The 18,085-nt window shown below is 38.0% G+C and overlaps 1 long non-coding RNA gene across 2 annotated transcripts in view; it reads left to right on the forward strand.

The window, feature by feature from the left end:
* LOC137235662 (uncharacterized) overlaps positions 1-16,002 on the forward strand; it is a 245,328-nt gene extending 229,326 nt beyond the window's left edge. For both annotated transcript variants that reach the window (XR_010948013.1, XR_010948014.1), the window contains exon 5: positions 14,846-16,002. This is a non-coding gene — a long non-coding RNA (uncharacterized lncRNA). The remainder of the gene's footprint in view (positions 1-14,845) is intronic.
* Positions 16,003-18,085: the final 2,083 nt, after the last annotated feature.

Consider the following 18,085-nt stretch of genomic DNA (forward strand, 5'->3'; position numbering starts at 1 on the left):
CCTTTTAGGCCACATCGCCCGCCACCCTCTATTTGTATGAAGAACTTGGGGTCACCAGAGCCTCGATTGCTAGAGAAATAGAATTAGCCACGGGCAGGTGAGTTTGACCATTGTTGCTATAAATTGCGATAGCAAACCTTTGAAAGGGTTTAGCTACAAAAACCTTTGAAAAATTTGTGTAGTTTAGTCGCCTCTTACGACAGGCATACCTGTCGCGGGTATATTCTAAGCCACCAAACCCGCTGGAGGGTAGAAAGCACGATCGCTTGTTATTGCTCGTCCAATGAATTAATCCTCGTGCAGTTTTCTCAAAGGCTATTCGTTACTAAGTACATAAGTGATAAGGAGGTGATTTTTGAGAAAAAATTTCGTGTTCTGTTGGTTTAAGATTGAGATTTTCAGGAATAACTTTGATATTATTATGTAGCGAATTCGGAATCTGTTCCTCAATATGTTGGTACTACTTCGCTTAGCATAATTTGGTACTCTTATTGACCAAGTCCTTGGCGACCTAATTTGCAACATGAGTGTTTGCCTACGTTTGGGCAAGATTGGACATACGCGTAATAGGAATTTGATTACAGACTGTCCAGCTCTCAAAAAATACTGGGCGTGACGATATATGATGACCTTCAATTCAATGAGCATGTCGACACAATTAAGCTTAGAGATCGGAGCCATAACATAATCCTCAAATCCCTTGCTATCAGCATTTAAGGCAAAGACAAAGAAACGTGTATAGCTTATTAAAAATCATTTGGTCAAGCGCTTGTTGCTACACGTATCCAAAAAGATCACCGAGCTTGAAAGAAACATTCTGGAAGAAGCTGCCAGCCAATTAACACAACGCGCCCTAAACTGACAAGGAATGTTCTTTTATGACGTGGGAACACCATCTTTACAAGAGGGCGACAATACTCTCCACAAAGAGGCATGCTAAGCGGCATCTCCGCAAAAGCTATGATAAAACCAGCATACAATAATCAGCCGTTTGAATGAAAAGAGAATAAAGAGGTCTTCAGCCTCATGAGAAGTCGGGGAGTGTCCAATACCGGAAAATCGGAGTAAATAAAAGCTTGCTTCGCAGGCAGATGCGCACGGCTATGGTACAACTTCGATCTGGATGCTGTATTAGTCGCAACTTATTTTTAATGTGCAAATAACGCCTCTAATCCATATGTAGTGACTCATGTCTTCCTTGCTAGTCTCCTTTCTTCTTCTGCAAGGTATAATAGCGTTTATTTATCATCAATTTTATTTCGAAGTGCTAATTGCTGTTGACATGTTGTGGTGTGTTATCGATTCGCAGTCTATATATTATCGAAGCTGTAAAGGCTTGTTATCGGCGTGTTACTGTTTTGTTATCGACGTTTTTTCTGTTTATTACAGAGAACAACCACTATGGAGGAGTTATCGATAACCGTTCAAAAATATCTTAGGCTGTTATGGATTGTGATAACAGATATGACCTGTTCAATAGGCGGTCAACTTCACCTATCCGTGGCGAAGCCTGTTTCATTAACAACCTAGGCTCTGAAGACACCAACTAGGGGGTGCGGAAGGCGGGATGGCCTAGAAGGTGTAACGTGGTCATATAAATCATTCCCGAGATGGTCGGGCTAGTACTTTAATGGTGCTTTGTTACAGGAACGTACCGGATCTATGTCCGGCAAAGGGCCATCAACAACGATAACACTCCCCAAAGCCTTCGCGGAGAATCTGTATCGTTAATACAACAACAACAACAACAACCCGTTCAATGCACAGAATGACTAATTGCATGAAACAAAAATTGGAAAACCCATAAAACAGTTACGATTGTTGGTTCCGCACTAGTTTTGTTTTGTGGAGTGGTTGCCAGGTAAAGGATTTGAATATTTTTCTTGCAACTAAGTGTTTCAATATCGATCCCAGTATATATAAAATACCTCAAAACTCAAACTGCAAACAAAGCTGCAATAAATCTTAACTTGCTTACTTTGGTGATTTAGAAAATAGCAACACTTGCTCAAATTCTCACAACTCCTTAGTGTGTTTTTATGCTAAAAGCCCTTTTAATCAGTTTTAAATTGTTGTAAAATTACTGTGTTAATACGAAATGCATTACATACCTTATCACACGTATGAACATTACAATGTATGTCTAGTATGTTGAAAATGCACACATACTCATATACAAATATACGCACATACATACATACGTATACACACTTATACTAATGTCTACATGCGGTTGCATGATTGAGTGTTAATCATGCCGAGTGGAATAATTTATGCTAAAAAACAATGTACAGCTTACTTTACCTGTCTGCACTACGCTCTTACTGCTTACTGCTGCTTCCAACTCATGCCGCCGCATCCTTTAAGGCACTCTCTTCCTCTTTCTTTTCGAATTTACTCACTGACTCATACTCGAAATATTTCTGTATTTCAAATGTTCATTGTTTCAATTCATGCAAATTACTATTTAGATATTTACATGCCTCTTCATTACCTGGCTTTCACTTCCTTTGCATTTCCATAAATGTACATACTCACATTTATCCACAAGCGCTTGCATTCGTACATACAACATATCCTTATTCACTAATTTCATTTCTGCTTTACTCTTTGGCTTTTGGCTTAATTCATTTGTGAGCTTTGAGCCTAGATTGCATTTGGGAAGGTTTGTCAAGGTTGTCAAGGTTTTACATACTAAAATGACTAAATTGTCCATATGGGACTGTATGTTTGGTATAAGTACCTAGTTTATAAATTAAATTGGAATACAGTTGTAGCAATATAATTAGTGACAGTAATGTAAAATTAAAATACTTAAGGTGATGACTGAGAACATATCGTTAACAACGCAACCAGGCTCGTTGCCTCGGGGCACCTTGAGCGCCGATCATACGACCATAGTATGTTATCAATCACAAGACGAACAGACTACCTGATTCCCTATCTGCGTATCGAGGGAGATCTTAAGGCCATAAAAGAGGTAAATGGTTGATGGTTCCAAAGTAGTGAAAGGAGTAGGGTCTGCGGTATACTGTGCTGATCCGGAAATAAACAGATCAAATCAGATTGCCAGGTTACTGTAGCATTTTCCAAGCGGAAATATTAGCCGTAACCAAAGCAGTAGAAACACTGGAAGAGCATAGCTTAAGCTGCAACCATGTTAACTTTTATATTAACAGCTAACAGCAATTCAGACAATAATCTCGCATAGCACAGCATATAAATGCTTGTTAGAGTGTAAGCAGTCTCTGGGGAGAATCGGAAACGGGAGAAGCATACATCTATATTGGGCCCCAGGGCATAGGGGAATAGATGGGAATGAAAAAGCAGATGAACTAGCTCAAAAGTCCGCATCCCTTGAAGCTTGATCCATAGACGTCTCAATTAGACTTGTCGAGATTAAGACAAGGCGAGAGGTGCACATGATCGACCAAGCGATAAAGGCGTGGGTTCATGCGCGGGGCTGTAAAGTGTCGAAGATTATGTGGAGGTCTTACAACCTTAGACTAACAAAGTTGCCTCTATCATTAAAAAGAGAGGACTGTAGACTCATGACGGGTATATTGACTGAAGACTGCCTTCTGGCGTCACATGTCTTTAAATTAGGCTTGGTCAGTGCTCACACCTCTCTTGGTTGTCCATATTCTTCTTCTGCAAAGGTTGGATAGCGGAAATTGATAACAGGGTTCAAAGCGCGCGACCTATCAAAGATGTTTACCGACTATGTGTCAATAAGGCTTAGGACCTACTTAGGTGTCGGATCTCATTATACAGCTTACAGAGATTTATACTTATCCCTCTTGGAGGTGGGGCTAGACTGAACTCCCCCCAAATTATTACGCCCTTTTTCATGGTGATTCGTGTGTGTGTGCTGAAGAGAATTTGAAGATGTATTAGATTCACTATTTGATTCATTTTCTGTCTTGTATTACGAGGAAGTGAACCAGGTGAATACCTTTTAAAAAAAATAATAATTTAAGGTGCGATTTCCTTGAAATTTGATACCAGTGTACTTCCTTGACTCGCTTATTTGGTTGGATTAGGTTAAGTTGGCTAGTCAATGAGGACCTCACATACACTGTATGCGTCTACAGTGTTACCAAAAGTGTGCTTAATGACCAAACTAAAAATCCCTATCAGAAGCCGAGACGTATGTATATTATAAAATAACTCCGTCCTCTAGGAAAAAACTAGAAATTTTCTAGGACCTTTTCCACTTGTTGCTTCTAGATCTGATAGCTGTATCACTCCTTATAGCTAGACTTGTTGCCTGACAAGCGTAGGGCACGAGCAGAAAACGTCTTCGAGCGGACTAGGGGCTAAGAATGTGCCCACGGCTGATATGCCTGACGTAAGAGGCGACTAAAATACCCAAATGACAGCTTCTCCAAATCAATTTCAAACCTCACCTACCCATGGGGAATGCTATTTCTTTAGCAGCCAGGGCTCTGGTGGTTCCATGGAATGGGAGATGGAGGGCGGGTTGGCGTAGAAGGTTCAGTGTGGCCATATTAAATCGCTCCCGAAATAGTCGGGTCTGTACTTTTATGGTGCTTGTTAATGGAACGAAACGCATCTATATCCGGCAAAGAAGAATCAACATTGATAATACTACCCAAAACTTTTTGGGAGTGTCTTTACGGCTATAAAAACAGCAACAGCACAAAACGTGCTTGATCGATTCTTCCCTCAACCAGCATGTCCTAAATTTGCTATCACAGACTAGGCCTAATTTTAAAGCAGTTGGCGACAGAAGGCAGTGAGTGTCCAATAAGAATACCCGCCATGAACCTGCAGTAATTTCTTTTTAATGATAACTGTAATTTTGTTTGACCAGAGTTGTAAGGCCTAGACATGATATTCGAAAATTTTCAGCACTGCGCTTGTGCAACTCTCGCCTTGTTTTAATCTTGCCCAATCTAGTTAAGATGTCTATGAAGCAAGCTACAAGATATGTTCCCCTTTTAGCTAGCTCATCCGCTTTTTCATTAGTTTTCATTTAAAGGCCTATTCCGCTTGCTGTTTATAGATCTGTTAGCTGTATCACTCTATATAGCCGTAGTGGTAGCCTGACAATCACAGGGCACGAGCAAACAGCTCGATCGTTTCCTTCTCCAACACGCCTTTCCTACACCTGCAGTGTACATTCAGAATGCCCACAAATAGCCTTCAGTCCCGTCTTTTCAATGAGAAGGGTAGCTTTGTTAGTCTTAGTATAAAAATTCTTGAAATTCGTTGCTTGAACATGCAAGTGTATGTCTAGAAAACGAGTGCTTTAAATTTAACGTGAGCTAACTGGGGGATTAAAGTTAAGTTACAACAGGGGGAATTTTTCAGAAAAGCTTAGTCGGCTTTTCGGCAACAGCTGATATCGATCCTTGTCGTTTTTATATTCAGTTGAGCAGAGCTCACAGAGTATAATAAGTTTGATTGGATAACGGTTGGCTGTACAGGTATAAAGGAATCGAGATAGATATAGACTTCCATATATCAAAATCATCAGGATCGAAAAAAAATTTGATTGAGCCATGTCCGTCCGTCCGTCCGTCCCTTAACACGATAACTTGAGTAAATTTTGAGGTATCTTGATGAAATTTGTTAAGTAGGTTCCTGAGCACTCAGCTCAGATCGCTAATTAAACTGAACGATATCGGACTATAACCACGCCCACTTTTTCGATATCGAAAATTTCGAAAAACCGAAAAAGTGCAATAATTCATTACCAAAGACAGATAGAGCGATGAAACTTGGTAGGTGAGTTGAACTTATGACGAAGAATAGAAAATTAGTAAAATTTTGGACAATGGGCGTGGCACTGAAGGTAATTTAAAACTTTTGCAAGCTGTAATTTGGCAGTCGTTGAAGATATCATGATGAAATTTGGCAGGAACGTTACTCCTATTACTATATGTACGCTCAATAAAAATTAGCAAAATCGGAGAAGGACCACGCCGACTTTTAAAAAAATTGTTTTTAAAAGTAAAATTTTAACAAAAAATTTAATATCTTTACAGTATATAAGTAAATTATGTCAACATTCAGCTCTAGTAATGATATGGTACAACAAAATAGAACAAATAAAGAAAATTTCAAAATGGGCGTGGCTCCGCCCTTTTTCATTTAGTTTGTCTAGGATACTTTTAATGCCATAAGTCGAACAAAAATTTCCCAATCCTTTTGAAATTTGGTAGGGGAATAGATTTTATGACGATAACTGGTTTCTGTGAAAATGGGCGAAATCGGTTGAAGCCACGCCCAGTTTTTATACACAGTCGTCCGTCTGTCCTTCCGCATGGCCGATAACACGATAACTTGAGCAAAAATCGACATATCTTTACTGAACTTAGTTCACGTACTTATCTGAACTCACTTTATCTTGAACTATGGCCCACTCCCTCATAAAATAATCTTTAGTGCCCTTAATTTGATACACATGTCATACAAACACATTCCAGGGTTTCCCTCGGTTCATTTTCCTACATGATTATTTTCCCTTATGTTGTCACCATAGCTCTCAACTGAGTATGTAATGTTCGGTTACACCCGAACTTAGCCTTCCTTACTTGTTTATTATTGCCTTAATATCGATAGCGAACTATTATAATCAAGTCATAGGCTTCTAATTGGTTTCATTTTGGCTTATTATCAACGTTTTATAGATGTTTCGTCAGTTTTATATTGAATTTTATCGATATCTGTTTTATAACAAGCTGATGAGTCGTCGATAAGAAATCGATAACACGCCGAGGAGAAGTCGACAGTTTTTCGATATAAAATCCATAAAGTTTTGATAAAAAACTTATAATTCCTCGATAACTCATCTATAACTATTCGATAACTGTGCTGTAACTATTCGATAACAAATCGATAACAAACCGATAACAATCTGTGAATACTCCAAAAAAAATCGATCGGCCGCCGTGGTGTGATGGTAGCGTGCTCCGCCTACCACACCGTATGCCCTGGGTTCGCACCCCGGACAAAGCAACATAAAAATTTTAGAAAGAAGGTTTTTCAATTAGAAGAAATTTTTTTTAAGCGGGGTCGCCCCTCGGCAGTGTTTGGCAAGCGCTCCGGGTGTATTTCTGCCATGAAAAGCTCTCAGTGAAAACTCATCTGCCTCTCAGATGCTGTTCAGAGTTGGCATAAAACATTTAGGCCCCGTCCGACCAATTTGTAGGGAAAATCAAGAGGAGAACGACGCAATTTGGAAGAGAAGCTTGGACTTAGATCTCTTCGGATTTTAGCGCGCCTTATAATCATTTATTTTTATTTTTACTAACATACTTCGTTGGCGCTTAACGGTTTAAATGGCTACGGCCAACGAAAAAGGCGCTCCGGAGCTTCCTCGTTGTGCTATTAAATCAATATACATAACTTCATCGATAGCACATCTATAATAAGCTAAAATAACTAGAAGGTGTATTCATTGGTGAGCGAAAGCCTTAGAAATTCCAAGCACTCTTTCTCAGTCTTACCTAACCTACATCTACCGTTCTTCTCTCTGAGCATATCGCCATATATCATGCATATCTCACTCCCTATTACTTATCTCTTCATATCTTTTTGTTTTCATATTTATTCTACTGGAGATCAAGTCTTCATTCACCTGGCTCTCCCAACTCAGAGGAAGCCTGCTTTAGAAAAATAAGGTACAAACTGCGAAAAGTCCTTGTGTCAATAGTTTTTTCCGTGAGTGTACTTATGTTAAAGAATTTGGTAATGCAATTATTGCTTTTGATCCTTCTATTTCTTCGTTTTGTTGCTTTGATGTTGCTTCTGAGCTTTGGTGGCTAAAGGCATGTCAGGTGCGCGCATTTAGAATGCATGTACAAAGTTGTTTGGCTTTTGAATGACGCTGGCAATTAATTTATTGCGCAAAGTACTAATTTGATGGTTGAAAATGGAGTATATATGTCACTTAGAAAACATACAAAAATTAATATATTAATGTTGCGATAATGTGTGAGATTTGATTAAGTTTGTGCGATTTGAAGGTAAATACTTGTAACTTACAAGTTTGTGAAGGATTTAAGTGAAAAGAAACAAGGCATTTTTTTATTTGCAATTACACTTATCCTATTCACTGCCTTCTTGATTTGTTGCTTATTTACATCTCTCTTCTCTGCATCTAATATGTCTCATTGTAACTGCGTAAGTGTATGTATTATGTCGACGACTCTCTTAGCTGCTGTGTAGACTTGTTGTCTCATCCACTTACACTGCTGCTAATCATTCCGATCAGACAAATTTCCCGATCCCAAAGCTTCTCGCTTTTTCAAATGCAGTAGACGACATCGCTGATCCATTTTAGAACTTTGATTTGATGAGAACCTTTCTTTTGGTGAAGGTTGTATAACAGCACCAAATCTCCTTCAAGTAAACCTTCCGAATTTTTGTCCTTGCCGCACCTGTCTGTCATCTTACTACTCATGATCCTGGTGCGTTGTCTTACACTCTGTCGTTTGGCGAATTAATCACTTCGAAGAGCTTGAAGGATTTGCATCACCAGTGTTAATTTGATATTTTACAGCAGTGGTATTGCATTATTCTTTAGAAGTTCGTTTCTTTTTTGGGTTCGTCAACTTGAGTGTTCCTCCTGCTGGTCAATTCGGTTTTAATTTATTTGTCACACTATTTTCAACAATCATTGTCCGATCAACTGTCCTCAAGTTTTGCGGGATTTAACGAATCTCCTACAAAAGCACTCGTTTTAATCTAGTTTGCATGTCGAACTCGATGCCGTATTCAAATAAGAACTCCACTCCCAATATGACTTCATCAACAATCTTTGAGATTATGAAATGTGTACAACAGTGACTTTCCCAATAGTGACTTGAGATATCACTTCTTCCTGGATTTGATTATTGAAAAATCGATTACTATTCTATAACACGCCGATAACAAATTGGTATCGATAACAGTCTCTTTCGTAACAAACCGATGTCATCTATAGCACACCAATAAAAAATCGATAGGCTTTTGATAGCAAACATACAGTGTTTCGATTGCACGTCGACAACATTTTGAAAATAATTTGATATGTTTTTCGATTACAAATGGATAACTTTTCTATGACAGGTATGGTGATAACATAATGATAATACCTCTATAGCAGATCGCAAAATTTTCGAAACCCAACCGATAAATTTTTGATGACATATCGATACCAAATCGACAACTTTTTGAAAATAGATCGATAACTCTTTAATAAAAAAGCAATAACTTGTGAATAACCAATATACTTGTTTTAAACAAATCGATATCTTTTCGATAGTAAATCGCTGATAACAAAATAGCGGTAAAAAATCGCTTACTTTTCGGCAACAAGTATATGCATTTTGATTAACATATCGATGCCTCTTCGATAAAGGACCGATACTTTTTCGATAGTAAATCGACAGCTTTTTCTAATAACAAATCGAAAAATTTTGGCAAAATATCGTTAGCGTTTCGATAAATTTTTAATAACATATCGATATTTTTTCGCTAAATAAGCAATAACTTTTGATAAAAAATCGATAACTTGTTTTCCTAACACGTCAATAACACACCTATAACAAGCCTTAACTTTTCTTTCCTTGCCTTGTTCCACATTACTTACATTCTTTATTCCCCCACACATGCTACCAACACCACTTACTGCTATAACTTTTGGATAACAAATGGAAAACTTTTCTAAAACAAATTGGTAACTTTCCGATAGTAAATCGATAACATTGATAGCAAACTAATAACACCTCTGTAACGGATCACTAAGTTTTCGGCAACAAATCGATTAGTTTTGGATAACATATCCATAACTCTTTGATATAGAACCGACACTTTTTCGATAGTAAATTGAATAACAACCCATTACTTACATTCTGTATTCGCCCATACAAGCTACCATTACTTAGTACGCCTACACCCACAGTATATATCCCCAATATAGCATACTACTTCCAAAGGCTACGCTTACGGTAACATTCTGCCTTTTCCCATACCGCGAGCACATCAAACTAGAAATTCTCACCCACTTCAAAGAAATGCTCCTCTAGTGAACGAACATTTTTTTAAGACAATGTTTTACTCATTTAAGTTCTTTTTCTGAATGTAGAAATAAATCACTTGAGGAGCTTTGCTTCGAGGTATACATAGAATGTCACTACAGTAGCAGTCAATCAATTTCTCCAAGTAGCATAGATTATTCAGTAAAGTTGCTAACTTCTAACTATCATTATTGAGCATAGATTCAGAGTGCGCAAGTAGGTCTTTCTATAAAAGTGTTTTTCAAAATTTAACTCATTGTATGAGTTATACTTGTTATATCAGCCCAAAAGCAAACAAGATACGTTCATGTCTCCGATGAATATTAATTATCCTTTGAAAACTTGTCATGCACTTCAGTAAATACTATCACTAGCTAAACAAACTCTTACTCGAATAACAAGATAGTGTGGCCAGTATGAACTGTTTCTTTTATATGTATTTATATAGAGGTTTTAGTGTAAACGAGCTGGGTACTTGTTGTTCATAATTTCTTATGCTGAATGTTTCAAAGGAAGCATAGCTGATTCTGAAAAAAATTGTTATCGAATTGCCAGAGCAAACATTTTAAATAAAAAATTCGGTGTCCTGGCAATATGGAGGTGTCCCAGGTTAATCGGTTTGTGTGTTTGCTCGGGCGCCATACTATTCCCTCTGATAAAGGATTTATTTCTTAAGCAACCATACCAATGGCCAAAAGCTCGACTGTAGCGAAAAGTTGCATCTAAATTACTTATGCAATATTCTTCTAATGCGATTTATTCTTCGTACGTTTACAAGCCCTTAGGATTCATAGCTGATCAAGAAAAAATTTACTACCAAATTTGCAGAGCGAAACTTTTAAACAGAAAGTTCTGTGCTTTAAGCAGCATGCAGGTAACCCTGGGTGTTGATTTTATGTGGTTGCTAGGGCGCCATGCCCTTGGCTCTGATTAAAAAGTAAGTTACTAGACAAGCTTACCAATGGCCAAAGGCTTAACTGTAAGGGAAGATTACATACAAAGTAGGTTTTCAAGTCCAAAGGATTCATAGCTGTTTCTGAAAACAGTTGTTACCAAATTGGCCAAGCAAAAACTTGAAACAGAAAATTCTGTGCCCCTAGCAAAATGTAGGCATCACAGGGTGCTGGTAATCTAACCAAGACAACCATAATATTGACCAAATACTCAACAGTAGGGAAAAGTTACATCCGAGCTACTGCATTTAAACTTTTAACAATTTTCACAATGTGTTGTCTTTAAAATGAACACAAGTAACGAATGCCCATTGGTGCAGCAAAACCTATCAAAATGTTTTGTTTAGTGCACGAAGGAATACTTAGTTGTTTTTTCAACAACTTTTATAAATAATACACTCATGGCTGAGCTTTTCATTATCTTCTATTAGCTGACATAGTACCTTTAAAGTATTTTTTGTTGTTGTTGCTTCATGTGTTCCATTAGGTGATTCAATGCAATTTTGGCGCATCTCACAACAAAATTATCTTTCTGTTGTTGTGAATACAATCTGCCGCCATTTGGGTATGCAGCAAATTCAATGACCAAAAACCCGGCCAGTTATCGACTTCTTATTGCTTTTTTGTGGGCATGCTAAATCCAGGTTTAGTGTTTTTCTGCTTCCTAACGATGAGTCGGCGATAAACATTAATAAAAATTGGTAGCACTCGAAGAAAAATCGATAACTTTTCGATTTCAAATCGATAAAATTATGATAACAAACAGATAACTTTCCGATAAACTAGGGATAATTTTCGATAGCTAATTGATAACTTTTTGATAACAAATCTGTAGTTTCGATAGCAAAACTATAAATCTTCAATAGTAAATGGATAACCTTTCCACATCATATCGGTAACTTAAACAATTCGATTACTCGCTTATATTTTATCGACAACACACGTATAACGAATCGATAACTCATTGATAATAAATTTTTAGTAAACTGATAGCACTCCATTGGGTTTTGGGCTCGATTAAGTTCGAATTTGATTTTTTAACATGCCTGGCGAATTATGATGTTCAAACCCGTTACCTCCATACAAACTCCTCGATTTTTAAAGCGCTGGAAGTACATGGTGTACCGGGTAAAACTATCCATACAATAAGGGCCAGCTACAACAAAATTACGACACAGCTGAAAGTAGCATAAGGTGTCTCCTCACAAATAAGTATACAGACGAGAGTACGCACGCGATGCCCACAGAGCACTATAGTGTCCTAGTTGGTTCTGGAATTCGTCATCAATGTTATCGTAAATAATTTGGCCTACGCCGACGATGTCATGGTAATAGCAGATACTTCCGCCGACGGGAGGGTACTGGAAGCAGTTGAAAAAGGCTAGAGAACCATTGAGCTGAGCTACAATGCAGTCAAATGCGCAATGATATACTTACCAGTGAGGGGCAACAACACGTCAGCTACAAATTTTCTTGCTTATTGCCAGCTCTTTCGGACCAGGAGAGCATTTTGACTATCTAGAAAAACGCAGTTTCTTCCGGATTACTTACTTACTTATTTAACAAGCGCTTAACCGTATAAACAGTTATGGCTGTCCAACAAGGCGCGCCAGTCACTCCTTCTCTCTGCCAACCGGCGCCAATTGGTCACAGCAAGGGAGCTTAAATCATTTTCCACCTGTTCCTTCCAGCGGAGTGTGGACCACCCTCTACCACGGGTTCCGATAGAAACACTTTCTTGGACAGAGCGTCATCTTTCATTCGCCTAACATGGCCTAGCCAGCGCAGCCGCTGCGTTTTACTTCGCTGGACTATGTTAATGTCTGCGTAGATCTCCTACAGCTCATCGTTAAATCTTCTTCGATACTCGCCCTCGCCAATGCGTAGAGGTCCATAAATCATTCGAAGAACTTTTATCTCGAACACTCCCAGAGACGCTTCATCTGACATTGTCATGGTTCATGCTTCTGCAGCATATAGCAGGACGGGTACGATAAGTGACTTGTAGAGTATGATTTTTGTTTGCCGAGAGAGGACTTTACTTTTCAATTGCCTACCTATTCCAAAGTAGCATTTATTGGCAAGAGTTCTTCTTCGCTGGATATCAGAGCTGATGTTGTTGCTAGTGTTGATGCTAGTTCACAAATAAACGAAGTCTTTTACTATTTCGAAAATAGGGCTGCCAACAGTAGCGTAGTTGCCAAGGCTTCCGGATTAGGCAGACTAATATAAGCTCCATAGCTGGCCCGCTGAGCGTATTGCGAGCGCTGGACATTTATGGACTAGCAAATTGGCAAAAGGCAAACACTACTGAAATCTTTTCATTACCGCGGTTTTACTTTATCCTTCAAGGATGACAAGGATAAAAAATATCTAAATGAGGCCGATGAAGTTATAAAGAGAACGGAAAGCCTCAACGCACTAACCACGAGCTTATCTTGCTGGGGCTTGGTGAAGAAGGAGGCGGGTTATAACCTCTGTCCAACCTGACGGAACAGCTCCCATGGCCCACGCATTTCAGATGCTGCGCTCAAAGGACTGGGTGGTGAGCAGCATAGCTGTATCATCGCTAAGACTATTCACGTTTAAAAGGCAAGGGAAGACAGTATGCCCAGTCGATATGACGAGGTATCCATCCAGCGAATCAGACCTGTCCCGCTCAAACAGCCTCAAAGCTTACTGGTCTTAAGTGCTGAAAGCATCGGCTAGAATCAACAACAAAGTGAAATTAAGACGGTCAACTTACTTTTGTATCCAGTGTGGCCAACAGAATAGTCCTCGTTTCAACGTTGTCGAGCCAGAAGATACCAAGCGCATCATCCCGACGCTGTAACATTGTGAGGCGCAGTACTACGAAGGTACTTACGAAGTAAACCTGACCAAGGAAAAGTCCCGGGCGTGAATTGAAAAACTCCCGTATCTTCGAGAAGCTTTTTGTACACCTGGGACGTCTAAACGCTCTGCCGCGAAACGGCACAAATAAGCAGCTAACATACGCTTGTAAGCGCTGTCGTAGGAGCGGAAAGTCTAGAAGATATACTCAATCAATCGGCAAACAGCGACGCCTTAACGACATCCAAGACAGATTTGTGCGAGCTTTGATATATACCGTGAACGTAAAAATAAAAAGGGCGGTAGAAGGCGTACGCCATAAAATTAGGCCCCGCACCCAGGTCCGATCCCATACGGAAATACAATGCAATCCATCAACGTGGCTAGATAAATATCGGCCTCTATGCGACCAGTTGGCGGCGCTTGTGTATGAGGACAGAGTGTAAGTGTAATGACCGCTCTAGTTGAATAGAACTAATAACTCGCGTTACTCTCCGAGACTCATGAGGAAATTTATAGCAAGCGACACCATGCGGTGGTACTGACACATCTACTTACAACACGTAAGCGTAGGGCACTCCCGCCCCACAACCGCATTAAGATGGCCCAGCTCATAGGGTAAAGCCATACAATGTTCGGTTGTGTTTTGTTAGAAGCAAAAAATTAAATAAATTTTTTTTAGTAATATCCAAACCTTCACCAAATAGAAGGAAGCTTTAGCTACTGGCGGCATTAATTCGAAGTGTCAGGATATTTATGGGAGCGCTGTTAATCTTAACGAGATAAATCCTCTGGTCATAATGATAAATATGAATTTCTAGTAGACTAGTGTGACTCGAGCTACTGACGCAATTTCACCAGGGTATCAACAAAACTTTATCAGCGCCAAAGGCGCCACTCACTGTTTCAACGCAATAACTCAACACCGCGTAGAGTTACACAGCCTTGAAAACTAATTCCATCAACATAAAAAAAATATAACATATTCGATTAACTAATCTATTTCTCCCCTCTATTGTATACTTTCAGGCTTTGTAATTACAAATCAATAAAATATTATCAGGCCGCAAAGTTTCCATCCACAGTTACAAGAACACAGCAACGACGCAAGTGCGGACGCGGTAAAAAACAGTCAAACTGCCAATGCCACGTCCGTAGCGTTGCCATCCATTGAATGGAGCATATCAACTGCGCAACGCGCTACATACAGCGAAACTGCAGAGCAATAGCCACAAATAGATGACAATAAGCCACATGTACAACAACAACAAAACGAACAACAAATACAACAAAAATGTGCCAAATTTAGCTGTGCAGATGACGCAAATAATGTGCAAGCACGCTCACCATACTCTTCTCCTACTTTTTCATACAGGTCGCACTATGGCGCCCTTTGAGTTTTTTCTTTGCAAAAGTCATAACATTGAATGAATGAAGATATTTTAAAGATTTATACTGTACCTGAAAGCTAACTATTTAAGCTTTGAACAATTTAAAATACAGCGTGCCAGAGTAACAGGGTGCTTCACAATAATTCGCCAAATTTGCAAAATTGTAGAAAAATACAAAAAAAAAAACAAAAAAATTTGCTAAAAACTGAAGGACAAACTTTGAATTTTTTTATGAGAATTTATTTGAACATGAAATCAGATAAACTTATGATTTGTATGAAGGAGTGTGATTCTACCCACATATGATTAAAAATTTTGTTTTAGCAGCAAGTTTATCAATCTCCACCATACTTGATGGACGCATTACTTCTTTTAAGACGTTATACTCTTATAAAAGTGAAATGTGTACGCTAGGGCATAAGTATATGAACATTGCTTGAAAATTCATTATATAAATTTACTTACATATTTTTGAAAAATTCAAAAACCAAATATGTTATTAATACTAAACTAAGATAAATTATTAAAATTTGTTCAATATTATTGTATTTGAGCCAAAGATGAACAACTAACAGATTTTTAAACACTGTCCACTTATGATAAACACTTTTATCTTAATAAGCGCTTTACCAATTTTGTTGATTTCTGTAAAAATTTATTACTCTTCTGATAGCAAAGCCTAAGCTTTAAAATAAATATACATATATGGTGCTTGAAAACCCATCTTACAATTTGAAAAATTTTAAAAAATGTATAAACGAAAATTATGTGATTATAATTACTAAGTGAAATAACAATTGTTTGTTGAAATAACTGTATTATTTATATAAATAATAAACATGTATTGATGATTTGTGATGATTGATTTATTTTTTTTTTTTCAATAAAATAACAAAGCTAAGTACTAAATAATTTTTTTATTGTGATAGAAAAAGGTGGATCATTTATTTAATCTTAACGCAGTCTTCGTCACTGGAAAATATATCTAACAAGGTAACCATTTTTGAGCTATAGGTGTCTGTAAGATCTTTTTGTGATCTTACATCCCTCATGGATTATATGACTGGATCAGAAGAGAAGGCCAACATGTTGAAAAGGTCCTCGTTTTGTCTAACTCGTGAGATTTTGCAAGCGTTAGTACTTCTATATCTTTTGTAGTCCTTGTTTTTAAATTCTTGAGCTTCTTCAGACAATTCTCTTATTAGTAAACAGTGGTATTCTATTAAATCTTTTCCATGGGCCAACATTTTATGTACCGTTGGTGTGAACTTTTTCTCAGGATACTTTTGAAGCAGCAGCTCTGCAGTTTTCGATGCTATTCTCCAAATTTAGGTCCATTAAATTTCTCATGGCAATTTAAAATATTTAAAATTGCTCCTAATCGTTTGACAATTTTTTTATCGACTCCAGTAATGCGAGCAATCATTTCATCGTGTTCGAAAAATTTTCTTGGGGGGTTTCCATTATTTGTGTTGCCGTGTCCATACTTTGGGCAGTCAAATCTCAGGCCAAGCTCTTTACAGAATGCATCTTGAATAATTTTGTTTTAATATTTTGTTTTTCCTTAGATGTTGCATTGTCGTCGAAAACTTGTCCTTGTTGTGGTAGTGTATTAGCCAGTTTCAAAACGAATTCCATGCACCTTATCCTCACATGCAAAGGAGATATTCCATACTCAAAATTTAGTTCATCAATAATTGAATCATCAAGATTTTCAAAGTCTTTTTGACTCTTCTTACATATTGGACATTTCAATGTAGATGATGCGTTTGTTAGTAAGTTTAAAACTTTTCCATCGACCATTGTTAGAAGAAAATCGCGCTTTATGGTAATCACATTCCCGTCTTCGATTGCAATTATTGTTGATTCTAATGTTGCGACTTCATTTTTTATATCACTCACTGTAGCTTTTTCAGTTCCGAAGACTTCTTCTCATATTTAATTAATATCGGCCGGCACAATTTGACTGATGACGGCCGTGGATTTTTCCAATATTCTGAAGCTTCATATTTTAAACGGTGGAGAACAATAGAAGCATAATTATCATCTGTAATTGTATCATCTGTAATCGTCTACATTTATTCTTTGTTTATATGCGCTTTGTCTTGATGATCCATCACAGCCCCATTCATTTACCAATCTTAGGATTTTTGGCAGTGATTCCAACTTTTCTTCAGAAACACTTTTCAAGCTGATACTTCGGTTATTTTGGCTCTTGGAGGAACTGCTTCTTCCTTGGCTTGAGTGATTTGTTTGTATCCAGGGAAAAGATCGGCATTATGTTGCAAATATGACTCACGCAATATATTATATTTATCCTTCGATAACCCGAGATCTATAAACAGCACCAAAGACTCTCCAGCAGTGTATCGCCGAGGTAGCGCATTTGGGCGTGTGGGAATGCTGTTTTTGATGACCTCAGTCGCACTGGACTTGCTAACGCAACTACTCCTAAGATATGAGAATTGGTGTTCTCTTCGTCCTTTTTATATTTAATAGCCAATGCTTCTGAAAGATGAGTCGTGGCGATAGTTCTAGTATAATCTGATAGATTCCTTTTCCTTGTGTAGGTCGAACAATCTTCTATGGGTTTTCTTAGTTTTCCTCTAGTTCGATTGGTTGATGTGCTAGGCATTTCTTCATCCAAAAACTTTTACCAGCTAGCCAACTTTCATGCTTACTTATAAACCTTGAAGTAGAACGATCGATTCCTTGCCATTTGCTTTTTATTGGAATGTATACGAAGCCAATTTTTTCTTTCAAGTCTTCGTCTTCTTTGTTGCATGCTTCATTTGGTAATTCTGTCATAATAGCCTCAAAGAACTCCGCTTTTGTCTTTGAACACCTCAAATAATTTGGAGTTTTCTAAAGACATATT

This window comes from Eurosta solidaginis, unplaced genomic scaffold, assembly GCF_040869045.1.
Source record: "Eurosta solidaginis isolate ZX-2024a unplaced genomic scaffold, ASM4086904v1 ctg00000399.1, whole genome shotgun sequence".
NCBI classification, from domain to species: domain Eukaryota; kingdom Metazoa; phylum Arthropoda; class Insecta; order Diptera; family Tephritidae; genus Eurosta; species Eurosta solidaginis.